Here is a 15783-nt window from a genome sequence, read left to right as displayed (position 1 = left end):
GCCTATTGAGCACTTCACCAGAGGATCTTTTTTTCTGCATCTAAAATGTCTAATTGAGTGTGTGCTATGTGTAAAAGTAAGATGAGTGTTCTCTGTCAAACAGTCCTCTCTGCATTCACTTTTATTATTTTGTTCTTCACGGATCCTAATGGGCGAAATGGTCTAGCACCCAAGTAGCCAGCCATATATCTTGTTACAGACATACTTTCATTGTCTATTGTGAGCCTTCTATTCTTGTGGGCTTTCCGTCTGTGTTGTGGACCAGGTTGTGGCTGCCCGCCTTAGTAACTAAGCACACAATCCCAATAACTCTTATTCTATTGATACTGTAAATAAATTGCCATAGTATTTACTTGTTGTATACTGTTTTATTTGATTTTCATCCTTTAAAATCACTCAAATTAATGAATACTGAGGCATACAAAAAAGTCTGTTTTGGAGGGGAAGACTATGATCCTCTATAAAAATATAGTATATTTTTCATAGTTCACAATCTTTAGCCATTTGCAAACATTCTGTTACCAGAGCAGCAGTCCAATATTTTATTTTATTAGTGCTATGTTCTTATTCTCAAGCTGTCTTCTAAGCTTCCAAAACATTAGATGTATATAAATTGACCAGCACATGCTCATTACTGTATTGTGCGCCATTTTAGCTCCTGTGAGATTCCTTATTGATATTCTGAGATTACCATTTTCATTGTGATTACCTGTTTCTGTTAGTGTTGTGTGTATTATATTTCTTTTTTTCCGTATACTGTTTAAATGTAGATATATCCTATATGTTATGAGAGAATATAAAAAGTGTTGTCTTACTGCACGACCTTTACACAACAAAACCTTGGGAGGATGTTTATATTTCATTCTAAGATTACTGTGTTGTACTATAGCTAGACAGCACTACACCACCTCCATTAGGCTCGTCCACATCTACCCAGAGTCTCAGAATGACTTAGCGATGTCTTCATTTCACTTTTGAGTCAGGTAAACACAGCACCAGTTCCTAGGGCCTGCAGCATGCTTGGTGTTGGACTTGGCTCTTTTGGCAGGGTCATCCCCAAATGTTTGTCTTGGATCACTGACATAATATCGACTACAAAAATATAGACTTAAAAAAATATCGATGCCAAAATATAGAATACCAAAATATCGAATCCCTATCTCCAAACAGGAAAGTACAAAAATATAGAATCCAAAATATTGTTGTAAATAATATAGTTAGTCAAAATATCGAATTTTTTAAATGTTTTAAAAGTAATGTAAAATTAATGAAATAATACATATAATTAACTGACACATACTTAAAAATACTTAAATAACATTAAAATTAATAAATAATTAATGTAAGTAAAAAAAAATAATAATACATATATATTAACGTAATATTAATTAAAATATTCAATATTTTCTGTGTAGGATAGCGGGCGGATAAAATTTACTATTACCACTCCAGTAAGTGCAATAGTAGGGAAAGCGTTGGATAGCGGGAGGGTAAAAATTACTATTCCCACTCCAGAGAATGCAACAGTAGGGAATGCGTTGGATAGCGGGAGAGTAAAAATTACTATTCCCACTCCAGAGAGTGCAATAATAGGGAAAGCATTGGATAGCGTAGGGGTAAAAATTACTATTCCCACTCCAGAGAGTGCAACAGTAGGGAAAGCGTTGGATAGCGGGAGGGTAAAATTTACTATTCCCACTCCAGTGAGTGCAACAGTAGAGAAAGCGTTGGATAGCGTAGGGGTAAAAATTACTATTCCCACTCCAGAGAGTGCAACAGTAGGGAAAGCTTTGGATAGCATAGGGGTAAAAATTACTATTCCCACTCCAGAGAGTGCAACAGTAGGGAAAGCATTGGATAGCGTGAGGGTCAAATTTACTATTCCCACTCCAGTGAGTGCAACAGTAGGGAAAGCGTTGCATAGCGGGAGGGTAAAAATTACTATTCCCACTCCAGAGAATGCAACAGTAGGGAAAGCGTTGGATAGCGGGAGGGAAAAAATTACTATTCCCACTCCAGAGAGTGCAATAATAGGGAAAGCATTGGATAGCGTAGGCGTAAAAATTACTATTCCCACTCCAGAGAGTGTAACAGTAGGGAAAGTGTTGGATAGCGGGAGAGTAAAATTTACTATTCCCACTCCAGTGAGTGCAACAGTAGGGAACCGTTGGATAGCGTAGGGGTAAAAATTACTATTCTCACTCCAGTGAGTGCAACAGTAGGGAAAGCATTGGATAGCGTAGGGGTAAAAATTACTATTCCCACTCCAGAGAGTGCAACAGTAGGGAAAGCGTTGGATAGCGGGAGGGTAAAAATTACTATTCCCACTCCAAAGAGTGCAACAGTAGAGAAAGCATTGGATAGAGTGAGGCTAAAAATTACTAATCCCACTCCAGAGAGTGCAACAGTAGGGAAAGCGTTGGATAGCGTAGGGATAAAAATTACTATTCCCACTCCAGAGAGTGCAACAGTAGGGAAAGCGTTGAATAGCGGGAGTGCAAAATTTACTATTCCCACTCCAGTGATTACAACAGTAGAGAAAACGTCAAATGGCGTAGGGGTAAAAATGACTATTCCCACTCCAAAGAGTGCAACAGTAGGGAAAGCGTTGGATAGCGTAGGGATAAAAATTACTATTCCCACTCCAGAGAGTGCAACAGTAGGGAAAGCGTTGGATAGCGGGAGGGTAAAATTTACTATTCCCACTCCAGTGAGTGCAACAGTAGGGAAAGCGTTGGATAGCGTAGGGTTAAAAATTACTATTCCCACTCCAGAGAGTGCAACAGTAGGGAAAGCATTGGATAGCGTAGGGATAAAAATTACTATTCCCACTCCAGAGAGTGCAACAGTAGGGAAAGCGTTGGATAGCATAGGGGTAAAAATTACTATTCCCACTCCAGAAAGTGCTACAGGAGGGAAAGCATTGGATAGCGTAGGGATAAAAATTACTATTCCCACTCCAGAGAGTGCAACAGTAGGGAAAGCGTAGGATAGCGGGAGGGTCAAATTTACTATTCCCACTCCAGTGAGTGCAACAGTAGGGAAAGCGTTGGATAGCGGTAGGGTAAAAATTACTATTCCCACTCCAGAGAATACAACAGTAGGGAAAGCATTGGATAGCGGGAGGGTAAAAATTACTATTCCCACTCCCGAGAGTGCAATAATAGGGAAAGCATTGGATAGCGTAGGGGTAAAAATTACTATTCCCACTCAAGTAAGTGCAATAGTAGGGAAAATAATAAATTAGTATTTTTTTAAAAATAAATTAATTATTAATACCAAAACAAGTATTACAATTAATTACCAATCACACAAGATTTAATAATTGATTATTTATAAATACCAATACATTTTTGTTTAATTAATTACCTATTAATAATTAATTAACAACGAATTGTTTTTCAATAACAAACATTAATAAATTCAAATAATACCAATTAATAATTAATTAATAATATATTGATTAACAATATACACAAATTATTTAAATAATTAATTTTTTACAATTATATTACTTCCCACCATATTCCCCTATAAACACACTACCCGCTACAAATATTAAATGAATACAATTAACATAATTATCAATTAAACAATTAATACAAATTAATTACCAATTAATACAAATTATTTACCAATTAATAATTAATCAACAACCAATTACTTTTCAATACCAATTAATAATTAACTAATAACAATTAAATTACTTCCCACCCTATTCCCCTATAAACCCACAACCCGCTACAGAAGTAAAACGCAAAATTAAATTAAAAATATATTATTTAACAATATACACAAATTATTTAAATAATTAATTATTTACAATTATATTACTTCCCACCATATTCCCCTATAAACACACTACCCGCTACAAATATTAAATGAATACAATTAACATAATTATCAATTAAACAATTTATACAAATTCATTACCAATTAATACAAATTATTTACCAATTAATAATTAATCAACGACCAATTAATTTTCAATACCAATTAATAATTAACTAATAACAATTAAATTACTTCCCACCCTATTCCCCTATAAACCCACAACCCGCTACAGAATTAAAAGGCAAAATTAAATTAAAAATTATTAATAATTCCTATAAATTATTATTTAATGTACTATAATTAAATTACTTCCCACCCTACTCCCCTATAAACCCACAACCCGCTACGGAATTAAATTACACAAAAATAAAATAACATAAAATTCATTACTTTAAAAATATTCTAACATACATTCCAATATTGATACATACTTTTAACACATATACTAACACTTAAAACACTATAAAAAATTCGATATTTTTAACAACTATATTATGACTGTCGATATTACTTACTTCTATATTATTGATATTTCTTACCTGATTTTCGATATTCTTCACCACTATATTTTGGCAATTCGATATTCTGTCCATTCTATATTAAAAACTCGATATTATGTCCACTCGATATTTTTTTCTCGATATTATGTCTATTTACCGTTTGCCTTCACTCCTCCTATTTTAAATGAATTCATTTTTATTGGCCTTAGGACTGTGCATTTTACCAGTTCTAACAAAAGCTAAAGTGCTTGTGCTCGCTCCTCTAAACATGGTAACATTGGCTCATACTCAATTGGTATATTTAATTTATTTAAGGGTCCCTAGTAAAGTGCTTCTACATGTACCCAGGGCCTGAAAATTAAATGCAGCATAAAATGTGTTATCCACTTAAGTAGTTCTTTAAACATGTCTCAAGCCTGCCGTTGCAGTCTGTGTGTGTGCAGTTTTAAAGTTACATTTTGACCTGGCAAAATAAAACTTTTGCCAGGCACAAACCTGCTCTTTTTACACATATAACTCACTCCTAGGGTTGTCCCTGGACAGTCCAGAGGGCAGGGTGCAGTATATTTAACGTGTGAGACATGCACTTTTAAGTTTTACATATCTTGGAAGTTAAAACTTTGTTTTTCAATAGTGCAAGGCCTATATCTCTCATAGGATTATGTTGGAATTCCCTTATTACATTTTATAGGTGTAATGTTAATATTGATGCCAATCTATGCAATGATACACGTATATATTCAAAAACAAGATCAAGTCACTGTTGAAGAAATCTGCTGAGATGACCTCTCCATTAACACCGAGTAAGAAATAAATGGTCAGGCAGGCTCTGCAACTTAGCCTGAGGCTACTGTTTGACAGAGCACAGCTTTGGTGTCACGTAACCAGCCAGACAAACACGCAAATAATAAAAACCCAGATTAATCCCACAGATAAGCAGCAACAACACAATGGTTCCATGAGCTTGACTTTAATAAAGCACTAATGGCTGGAGGGGTGCGCGCATTTCCAGTAGATGCCACATGAAGTTAGGAACACTCAGCCAATCAAAGCACAGCACACACAGTACACGCAGTGTTCATGCACTCCCCATACTGAACATCTGGACACTTCACCCACTGGCCATTATTGTGTCCGCGCAAAGTCGAGACCCACTTGCATTCACCATTGGGTGGCTTTTGTTTTTTAGACAAACTTTATTGAAAACCTCAGTTTGGTTGCAGTATATCATAGCAAGTATTTATGGCATTTTTGTTTTTGTTGTTTGTTATCCAATCTTTACCAATAACAGCATTATACATACTTTAAGTCCAAGTACATCCCGTAATACAGTTGTTACAGATTGAAGCCATTTGATACATTCACAATATATGGTATAATCACCAAAGTTGATTGCATTTTGTACTTTAAAATTATGTCATGAACTGAACCATCCCCCCCTCCACCATTGGGTGGCTTGATTTTCAACCCCATGCCTAGGCCTACATTCCTTCCTCTGAAAGAAGATCTAAATTGCTTTATGATACTCCAAAATCTGTATATAATGGCACTCAGAATGAATGTATATTGAGACAGTCCTCAGACTTATTTCAGTAGAAGTTTCCTGGCCAAAGTATTTAATTAAACCAACTGTTCCTGTTTTTGCCAAATGCCTCTTGTCTTTTGTTTTTTCAAGGTAAGTTCATATTCCAGCCTCAGTGTGTTGTGATGTACCAGATGTAGCCGAGTTGTATCTTTGTAGTTTCTTTGTAGTTTCTTTACTAAGTACATGTTGGTAATCCATGTAGTACAGGATGGTACCTAAGTACGACAGCCCCACCAGGGGCAGCCTTCCTGCTGCTCAGCCCATCTTCAACTGTCACACCTCACCTCACAGGCACCCAAACATTCCATGCATCTCTATCACACCAACATTCCACTCACACTGGCTGAGCAGCTAGAAGCTAGTTAAGACATGAGTAACCTTAGTACATAGGCAGGATATAACACAATTCTTTCCAAATGGGAACAGGTAACCCGTCCATGTCTGGTGTCTTTTCAATCACAATTTAAAATCCTAACTTATGGTGAAGTTGGATTCTAAATTACGATTTTTAAAGTTCATTTTTTAGTAAACTGCCATTTTCTTGTCCTAGCCATTTGGTGCCTGCAGTCGGTCTCTGGGTCACTTGACTGGGTGTAGGTGACAGTTAACTTTGTGAATTCCTCCTAGACAGCCATGCACAATGGGGAGTTTATGTGTGACTGGATGGGTCATTACTGGCATGATGTGTGGAAAGAGCTGGCCCACACCAACCTACACTTGAATATCCTGCATCTTGTCTACCTCCTGTAGCTAGTCTGAAGCCAGGAAGACAGGGAACCTGTGCACCTCAAAGGTATGCCTATGGAATCTTCTCCCTATCTCAAAGGCACAATTGTGTATAAATACTGAACCTTAGACACAAACTCTTCAGTACACTTCCTGCTAGGAAGTAGGATTACTGTGGTGCTACAGGGGCTGCGACTCTGCAAGACTGCTGCTCTAAAGGGACTGCTGTTCTGACTAGGGGTGGGCGGAATTTGCGTAGTCGCGCTACGCAAAGCTCCACGAATTGGTAAAAAATCTCCGCGAGCATGCAAAAGTTTCGTAAACACACGGAATTGCTTGTTCCGCCCGTTCGTGATGCTTTGTTCCTATTCGCGAACGCTGTTTGCGTGCTCGGGTAGAAATATCTCGCGAACACGCATTTTGAAAGCGCGAACAAGGAAAAAATTCCGCGAAGTCAGTCTTGACCCTGTGCCTCATGGGAACAGTCCAGCCCGAACTGCCAAACCAGGTCCTCCCTGGACCGGAAACAAGCATCCTAGGACCAGTTTCGGGGTTTCACCCCTCTTCAGCCAGGATAGCTTGATTCCAGTGGCACAGTGAGCCCAGGACCCACGTCTGGGCATACCTGGCGCACTTAGGGTGAGAAACCTTCAGAGAGAAGTTAGCACAGTGGTTTTTGATAAGGATGCAACTAGACCTTCTGTCTTTATTATCTCAGAAACTTTACCATAGGAGAGAGATAGTTCTAAGACCTGGGTGACCAATTGCATAAAATGGAACATATTCCAGTGATCAGTTAGGGAACCAGGAAAGTCCTAATGCTTGCCTCAGGAAAGGACGTGGTGGCTTAGACAATAGATTAGCATGACAACTCAGCAGGCGGTGTCCTCAAAACATCAAAAAATCAGCCATGCAGTCAGCTAGATTTTGTTTGTAATCCCCAGGGCTTTTCAATTCATAGATCAAACCAGCAGCTTGTCTTCCTGGCCTGACACCTCATCACTTTCTCTTCTGCCTCTACGATTCTACAAGTGTCAAGGGGAACAGCAAGTAAAAGTCCTGGTTGTAATACATCACACTTCTCTTTGCTGGTCCCATAGACCTTCAACTGTAGTAAAGGCAAATATAAACATAAAGTACTGACACTGGAGGGCCTCTATGTATGGGGAATATTGGGTACTGTCAGAAGGCCAGAACTTAAAAGAAGGTTTTTGTAATGTACATGTAAAGTTTATCCAATGCAAATATAACAAAAGAAGAAACATCTACTTTCACCATCTGTAGTGATACATAACTAGCCATGCTCTGAGCACAGACATGAGCAGGCAACACATAGGTTTATGTGGAGGAGATTATGTTATTGGAACACCTTTAGAGATCAGGTAACCTACTGCCCATCTAGTAACCTAAAGACATCTCTACAAACATGGAATCCAAAATTTATTTTTCATAGATTTGCAATGCATATTTTTCTCACATTACACCACAGATAGGCATAGTGGTTATTACCTCATGCAGGGGTAAATTGTATATGAAGTTTAACCAATCAACTAATCTTGAGTTAACAACCATATGTGTTATTTAACACACATGCTAAATACTGCATGTCTATAGTCCATGTGCGCTATTTAACACATGCTTTATTTAACACATGTGACATTTACTACATACGAAAAAGGAACTCATGTGGTAAATAACCACACATTACAAGTATTAGAGATCATTAAAAACCAGTGATAAGGACCACCTTAAAATACTTCCAGCCAAAAGCAGGTGGTAAAAATTTCTGAAAGTGAAGGGAATGAAAGTGATGCAGGGTAAAAGCTGATCTTGCTTTGCGTGACACTTAAAACCTATCTCGATAATGAAAATATACATGTGCATATAAATGTGTCATCTAGAAAAGTGACACGGAAACTAACCGAGACAAAATGATGAACCAGCACCATAAAAGCATGCTTGACTAGGTAGAAACAGTAGGATTCATCAAATAATGAATTTAGGATGTTTAAGTAACTGATTACCTTACATTCTTAACAAAAATATCTTGTATGTAAATGATGAGTTTGCATTGCTATTGACTTCATTGCAGAGTGTCCTAACAAACTTGATATTGGTGTAATTCCTAAACTAAATGTGTCAGATGTCTGAGTTTGCAGTATACATGCTTAACATGATAAAGAACATATGCATTCAAGAATGATTTTATTTCAATGATTTTTAGAATAAATGTATATGTTGCTGCTTTTTGGAATAGTGGCAGTAGGTCATATTTGAAACTGAACATTTCTATGTAAAAATGACTGGCAACATTACAAAATGTTTATATATGAGATGTGTGAATTCACTATGCGTAAACTTAATTAGGAATTTATTATACTAAAATATTAGGAATTTATTATACTAAAATATGTAATGTTAAATTTAAACACATTGAGATGTCTTTTCTCCTTAAGTTGCTTTATTTTATAGACTTGTGCATTGGATTTTGAAACGCTTACTCAAAATGTTGCTTAATTTGTTATTGGTTCATGCGACATTCCTTCGGACAACAAAGATCTCTTTTCTTACCTCTTTGTCTGTGAATGGTGGGAAAATGTATTTTCCCAAATATTTGTAGAAAGTAACAAAATAAGCCAAGCTCTTTTTCAACTAACCTGTGTGAATGGAAGGAAAGTTGGTTTCCATGCTATGTGTGAGAAAATATGACATAGAAACAATTTGTACCTGTAAAGACGGAAGGATGATCACATGATGATTAGACAACTATATAACTACTTTAACAGGAGGAGGAGATTTAATGCTTGCTTTCACCTTTTTGAGAAGAGCTTTGCTTAAGCTCAGACAATAATGTTTCACTTTCACGGCCTTCAATCTTCCTGTCAAACCTATTTGTATGTTCTTTGCTTTTTGCCCTTACTGATGAACTTGTCTATCAGATGAGTTGGAGCAATTTGGTGAGATTCTAGACTTGAACTTTTCTGATTAATGTTTCGTTTCCTCTTGCCCATTACCATGGCCTTTCCTCCTAGTGGACTTTAACTTGATCCCCTTGCCCATGCTAAGAGAACCTTTTGAAAAACAACGTCTTGCCTTGTTGGTAGAAGAAATTGTTTTTTTTTCCAAAAGCCATTCTTTGTTATCGATTCTTGCATTTAGGGATAGAAAATGTCAACGAAATGTACGATTTTTATACATTGAAGTGATAAATATATGACTGCGCTTCTTTAAAATGTTAATTATATGTATTGATTGTGGATCTTTAATACAATAACTAAATTATCTAAAGTTGTCTGAGTCTTATTGTGTTTAATGTTCTTTCCATAGAAATTGTGCTGATTTTAAATGCATGACAGAGATAGTCACAGACTATTTTAAAACAATTAGTTTTTTTTGTTCTGTTCTGTGTACCCACACCAGAGCTTTTGGTTTGCATGATTCTTGTTAGACTAAACTTCTTTCGGAGGTTTGGTCTACCAATTGCCATACTTTATTTCCATAGCATGGTTTTGACAATAAAATACCTGAACCTGATCACAAATTTGTGAGTTGGTTACCAATTAATGGATCTCATTGCGTAGCTGACAATGGGCATCCTGTTTCCTCACCCCTCACTATGACAGAGAAAAGTCCATTGGAGAACCATTGCCTCAGAGTTGAAGTATCGAACCTGAGTATAAATCCTAATCCATGGAGGGTTAAGGTTAGAGTCATAAGTTTCAAAGCTTCATGCTGCAACAAAAGAAAAGCTGTAAAACAATAAAAAAATCAGACCAACATAATAATGTAAAAAAAGTGCATACATTGTTTGAGCAGAAAAAGATTACATCTCACATGCACACATGGTCATGTGTGCAGCTATAGACAGGTGAAACTCTCACAGGATTTTTTTCCGAGCAGTTCACACTTCCATTCTGCAGTATACCACCATGGCAGGAGCACTGCTAAGCCACTGTAACATGTTATGCCAGATCCATGCTGTGTTACAACCAACTATGCAGCATGAGGAGGGAAACTGGGCCACCAATCAATGACCTCAAATAGTGCAGCAACACAGAATAAGAGATAGCACTCACAGAGTAAGACTGGAACCAATAAACTTGAGTCAGTTTGAGATCCAGAGTATGAGTATATACAGTCAACTATACAAAACACGTTTTCATCACTGCAGATACAATGGAGCCCAACATAGCTATCCACTCTCATCTCCACTTCCTGAAAGTGTTTCCAGCTCTAGAATTGTTTGCAACAGGCAGAATATAGCAGGCGATGGTTATTGAATCAACCTTTAGCAAAATACTCTGCTAAGTAATAGATATCTTGTAGCGAGTCAGTAAACAGCATACACAGTTGCCCATGGTCACCCATAGAGCTAATACCAGGAAAGCAAACATCTGTGCTACAGCTGAATTCCCTGACATTCTATCACCAACTCACTGCACTCATTGACAGCACTCATGTACATGTGGTGACCTCACGCAGACAGGAACAAGTGTGCTGAAACTGTAATACAAACCACACTATTTATGTGAAATTCTGTTTTATGTGGATCTATGTATACTGTCTTAGGAAATGTGAAAATGAACACGCTGTAGAAAACGTGAAACATGAAAATATAATGCTCCATCAAGCCCAAGCAGAAACCACACAGCTGTCCATGGATAAAAACAAATCAGTTGAGGCCTAAATTAGGCACTGACACAAGCAAGGTGATAAAATTCACTCAAGGATGTGGCAGATTAGGAAACTTGAAGGGGTGTTCAGTTAAAGGCCAACTCATGCTCAACAGACTTGAAAGCATTTACGACATCAACACACAAAGCCACTGGCACAAACCATTCAACTAAATTGTGGCCTGATTCGACAATATGTTCATATACTTGAATTATCCCTGAGGAGACAAGTGCTTGTTTAAAAAATAGGTGCAGGGAAATAACTATGTACTGAGCACACAAAGGTCTGAGGTGCACAATGCTGCCAGCACAAACTTCACGTAAATTGCATCTACCATGAATCACACACGCATTCATAGGCCAATGAATGGTCTGCTCTGTCATTAAGCATTGTCAGAAGTATAATGAAGAATGTCTAAAAGCTAAGTACAGAATTAAGGAGTATGAGGTCACATGTTTTCAAGTGTTTTTCCATCTTAAATCTGTAACTTACAGGTCAACTATTATTTACTGTGTGTAATAAAGTATTGTGTTAATGTCTGCGAACAAGCATTGGAGAAAAACCCCAAAGATAGCTTGAGCATTGCTGAGGTGCAGTCCATAGTGCTTTCTCCCTGTCGCTCTTTTGGTGAATGTTGTCTTTGTATTGCCAAGAAGAGTCTGTGTGTTTATTCCAGTATTGGGAGGATTGGGAGTTTTTTTCACACTGTAACAATACTGAACTGCTGTGTTAAGTGCTCTGGACAAAACCATAATGCCATGATAGTGACAAATAACACCATTAGTCATACTGCAGAGACACTTCACCAGTAAGCTACTGGGCAGACAAATCAACTTTTCATCATGAAGATTACAATGCATTATGATTGTTGCAGTCCAATCTCAATAAATGTCAGCAGTACCAATAGAGAGTTATTAGCATCTGTGACACCACGTACATGGATAAATGTGAATATGTGAAACACATTTCATTAGTCATTCTATACAATCATGATGCTTCTCAAGCAAGGCTAACTTTTTAACAACCATATGTACTTCCATTACAACTCTTATGGCTCTTACCTTAAATTCCACTGACCTCAAGAATTTCTTTCATGTCTTCCACTCGAGGCATGTTGAAGGTGGTCATAATTATTTCTTTCCACTGCTTGAGGTAGAGATGAGGTGTAAAACTACCACCAGTTGCCATGCTTTTGTGCTGATGTTTAGCAACTCACTTAAGTACAGGGACTTTCAAAGTTTGGAATCTATTTGTAATGTTCTCAACATCATGTAAGTATGCTGATCAAGTATTAAATTTTGTCTGTTATCTCCTTCCACAGAAATGTTTTTGTTTGCTTTGGTGGCATCTTCAGTGTGAGCTGCCACATTAGATGGTCATGGTGTCTTACCACCTCCTTTGACATGACCTCCAGCTCAGTATCCATAGCCTTCCTTTCCCTGCCTGGGTTGATAATGGAAGAGTCTGAAAGATTTCTGTTTGCGATGATTGAGTGCCATCAGAGAATGGGAGTGGGTTCTGGTTGTCTTGTTTCAAGGTGTTTTGTACACACAAAATGAATGTTTGCTGGAAGGAATTATTGTTATATTATGGGGTGTCCTAGGTTCTTGTGTATGTTGATCTATTTCTGTTCACTGGGAAATAAATACAGAACTTCCAATGATTGACAACCTGCGCTTCCTAATGTTTTGTAAATGTGCTATTTATCGGGTGTGAAATTTACTGCATGCACTAAATAACACACATACTTTATTTAACACATGCACTAAATAACGATTTGCTGTACATTTTAATAACTCAGAATCAGTGTAATTTAACAAGCGTTATTCCGCAAACCCTTAAGACTCTGTATTTACCCTACCTGCAAGTTTGGTGTTATTTACTACCAAACCCGTAAGTGAGACCTTCGAGTTGGACTTTACATTTTCCGGCGTACTATATAATTATGTAGGAAATTATGAGATGTTTTTGTAGAAAGTGAAAAAGTGGACAACTCTTGATTCCATTCAGCACTACCTAAATGTAATCCACCGGATTTTTGTAGGAAACTAGGATCTGTTTCTTATAGTTACCCCCACTTTTTGCTAAATGTGATACTGTTTTTGACTAGTCTGACTGGGATCCTGCTAATCAGGTTCCCAGTCTATCTGCTTTCTCCCTAAACTGTTATGTTATGTACATATGTACACTCCAGATTGGATACCGGGGTACCCTTGTCAGTCCCTAGTATATGGTACCCATGTACCCAGGGCATAGGTACACCAGAGGCCTCCCATGGGCAGAAGCATGCATTATATCAACCATGGGAGGCCATGCATAATGGAACTAGAGGCCTGCCATTGCAGCCTGTGTAGGTTGGTTCAAGGACCACTAACTTAAGATATAGGTTTACTATATCTAAGGGTCGCTACACTTAAAACCTATCAGTCACCCCTATAGCAGGCCTTGACAATCCTGAAGGCAGGGTGCTTGGTTCTAAGTGAGAGGGTGCCCCTGCATGAGCATGACACCCCTGCAGCCCATAGAGTCCATTATCCCAGGTTGTTAGTTAAGCAGCCATTTACGACGTATAGAGTGGCATTATGCACCGCATGATGACCAACTCTAAAATGGCTGAAACAAATTCTATCATGTTTGGTGTCAATCATGTTGGAATCATAACCCCACACTGGTAACCGGTGTGGCAGGTATGATTCCACCCATCAGAAGCAAGCTTAGTGGGGTCCCTTGGTGTTCCCTGTTCCAACCTTCTAGTCCTGGAGAGCACAAAATGGTTGCTGCTGATCAGAGACACATTTCTGCCCTCCTGCTGCTGAGCCAAGCTCGAGCAGAGGAAGGGGGACAATAGGCATCCTGTCACAGGGAGGTATAACCACCTTCCAGATGGGATTAGAGTATTAGGCCTGGGTGGGTGCACTTGCCAGTGACTGAAAGTCTGCATGAGGGGCACATTTGGTGTCACTGTGCATAGTCCAGTTCAAACCAGTCGTGAGAGCCGTTGGCTCCAGCTCTGACATGAAACTGGACAAAGGTCATGGGAGTAATCTCCCCACTGTCCAGACCCTCCCCTGGGAGGGTCCCCTGAATCTGTCCAACCCTCTCCCCTGGGTACAAAAGGGCTTACCTGGCTGTGGGATCCTAGATTCGACAAGGACAAGATTCTGAACCAGAAACCACTGAACTTCGACCGTCTGGACAATCTGGACTTCGCTGGATATTGTTTGGGTCCAACTTCGTCTCCCTCTCAGTCCAAAACATCATCTGTGCCCGTGCACCATAATGGCTCCATGCAGGACATGTAGGGCATCAAGGACAACTGAAGATATCTACCTTGGGGTGAAGCAGTCACTCCCCTGCATCTGCAAGCACCACATCACGACTGTCCGGTCTGCTGATCCTGAGCTCCTTCAAACTCCGAAGGATCCAGCAACACAGGAGTTGGGTCTACGTCCCTTGAGGTCCAAGCTGCCGTCTCACCAATCCCTCATGGGGGCTGCAATACCCGATCCCCTGTGCTCTGCGAACATTTGCAAGTGCATATGTTTATTGGCGTTTACCGATTTACATCTTCGCCAATGTACCAATTTAGGGGTTTTCAGGAAATTACTGAAAACACATCTTTTCTAATCATATTTCCCTCAGTGGCCAATCAGCAGTCCAAAGTGCAGAGATACCCCGTATGGGGTGATTCGGGCGCTATACAAAACCCGTAAATAAATAAATAAACCTCCTTGCACCGAGTGCTCTGTGGGCTGCTGTTTGGTGAAATCGCTCAGGGTCCTCTTGTGACTCCTGTGCCTACGGCTTGTGAGTCAACTTGAAGGTCAACTTTGCTTTCCATGGGCTCCCCTGGTTGCTCCAGGCCTGCACCTGGACGTTGCTGGTCCGAACCGAAACCTTCCTTGACCTTCTGCATGGGTTGCCGTTGCCATGGCTTGTTGGTGCTCCGTCCGGACACCGGCCCCTTAACACACAACATCCTTTGTGAGACAGCTCGTATCCAGCTCCTGGTCATCCTCGGTGTCTCCTCGTCTCTATGGCTGCAGAGTCAAGTGCCCCCTCAACACACCTGAAGCACCCCGCATCGGTGGGCATTCATCTACTGAGCCCCAGGTCACTCTGAAGTGACCTAGACTCTGTTCCCTCTGCTTTCAGGTACTCTTCAACCAGAATCCACCTTTGGATTCCAAGGGAGACTTTTCTTCCTTCCAGTAGTGACTCTTCTTCGAAGTTCTCCATTGAGATCAACTGCGGTTTCTGATGCCAATTCAGACCCATGCACCTGGCTCCCCTGGAATAGGCAACTCTGGTACTATGGTATCCACGGGTGGGGTGCCTCTCCAACCTCATAACGCCCACAGTATTTCTTTGAAGTCCACTGGGAAGGGTCCTTAAACTTTAAAACTTCAATCGCGACTTCCCTATATAATTGTACGGAGCACGCGGTCATGTTCCCACACTGCA

Source organism: Triturus cristatus, chromosome 12 (genome assembly GCF_964204655.1).
Source record: "Triturus cristatus chromosome 12, aTriCri1.1, whole genome shotgun sequence".
NCBI lineage: Eukaryota > Metazoa > Chordata > Amphibia > Caudata > Salamandridae > Triturus > Triturus cristatus.
The sequence above is the reverse complement of the archived record's forward strand: the minus strand, read 5'-3'. Positions refer to the sequence as shown.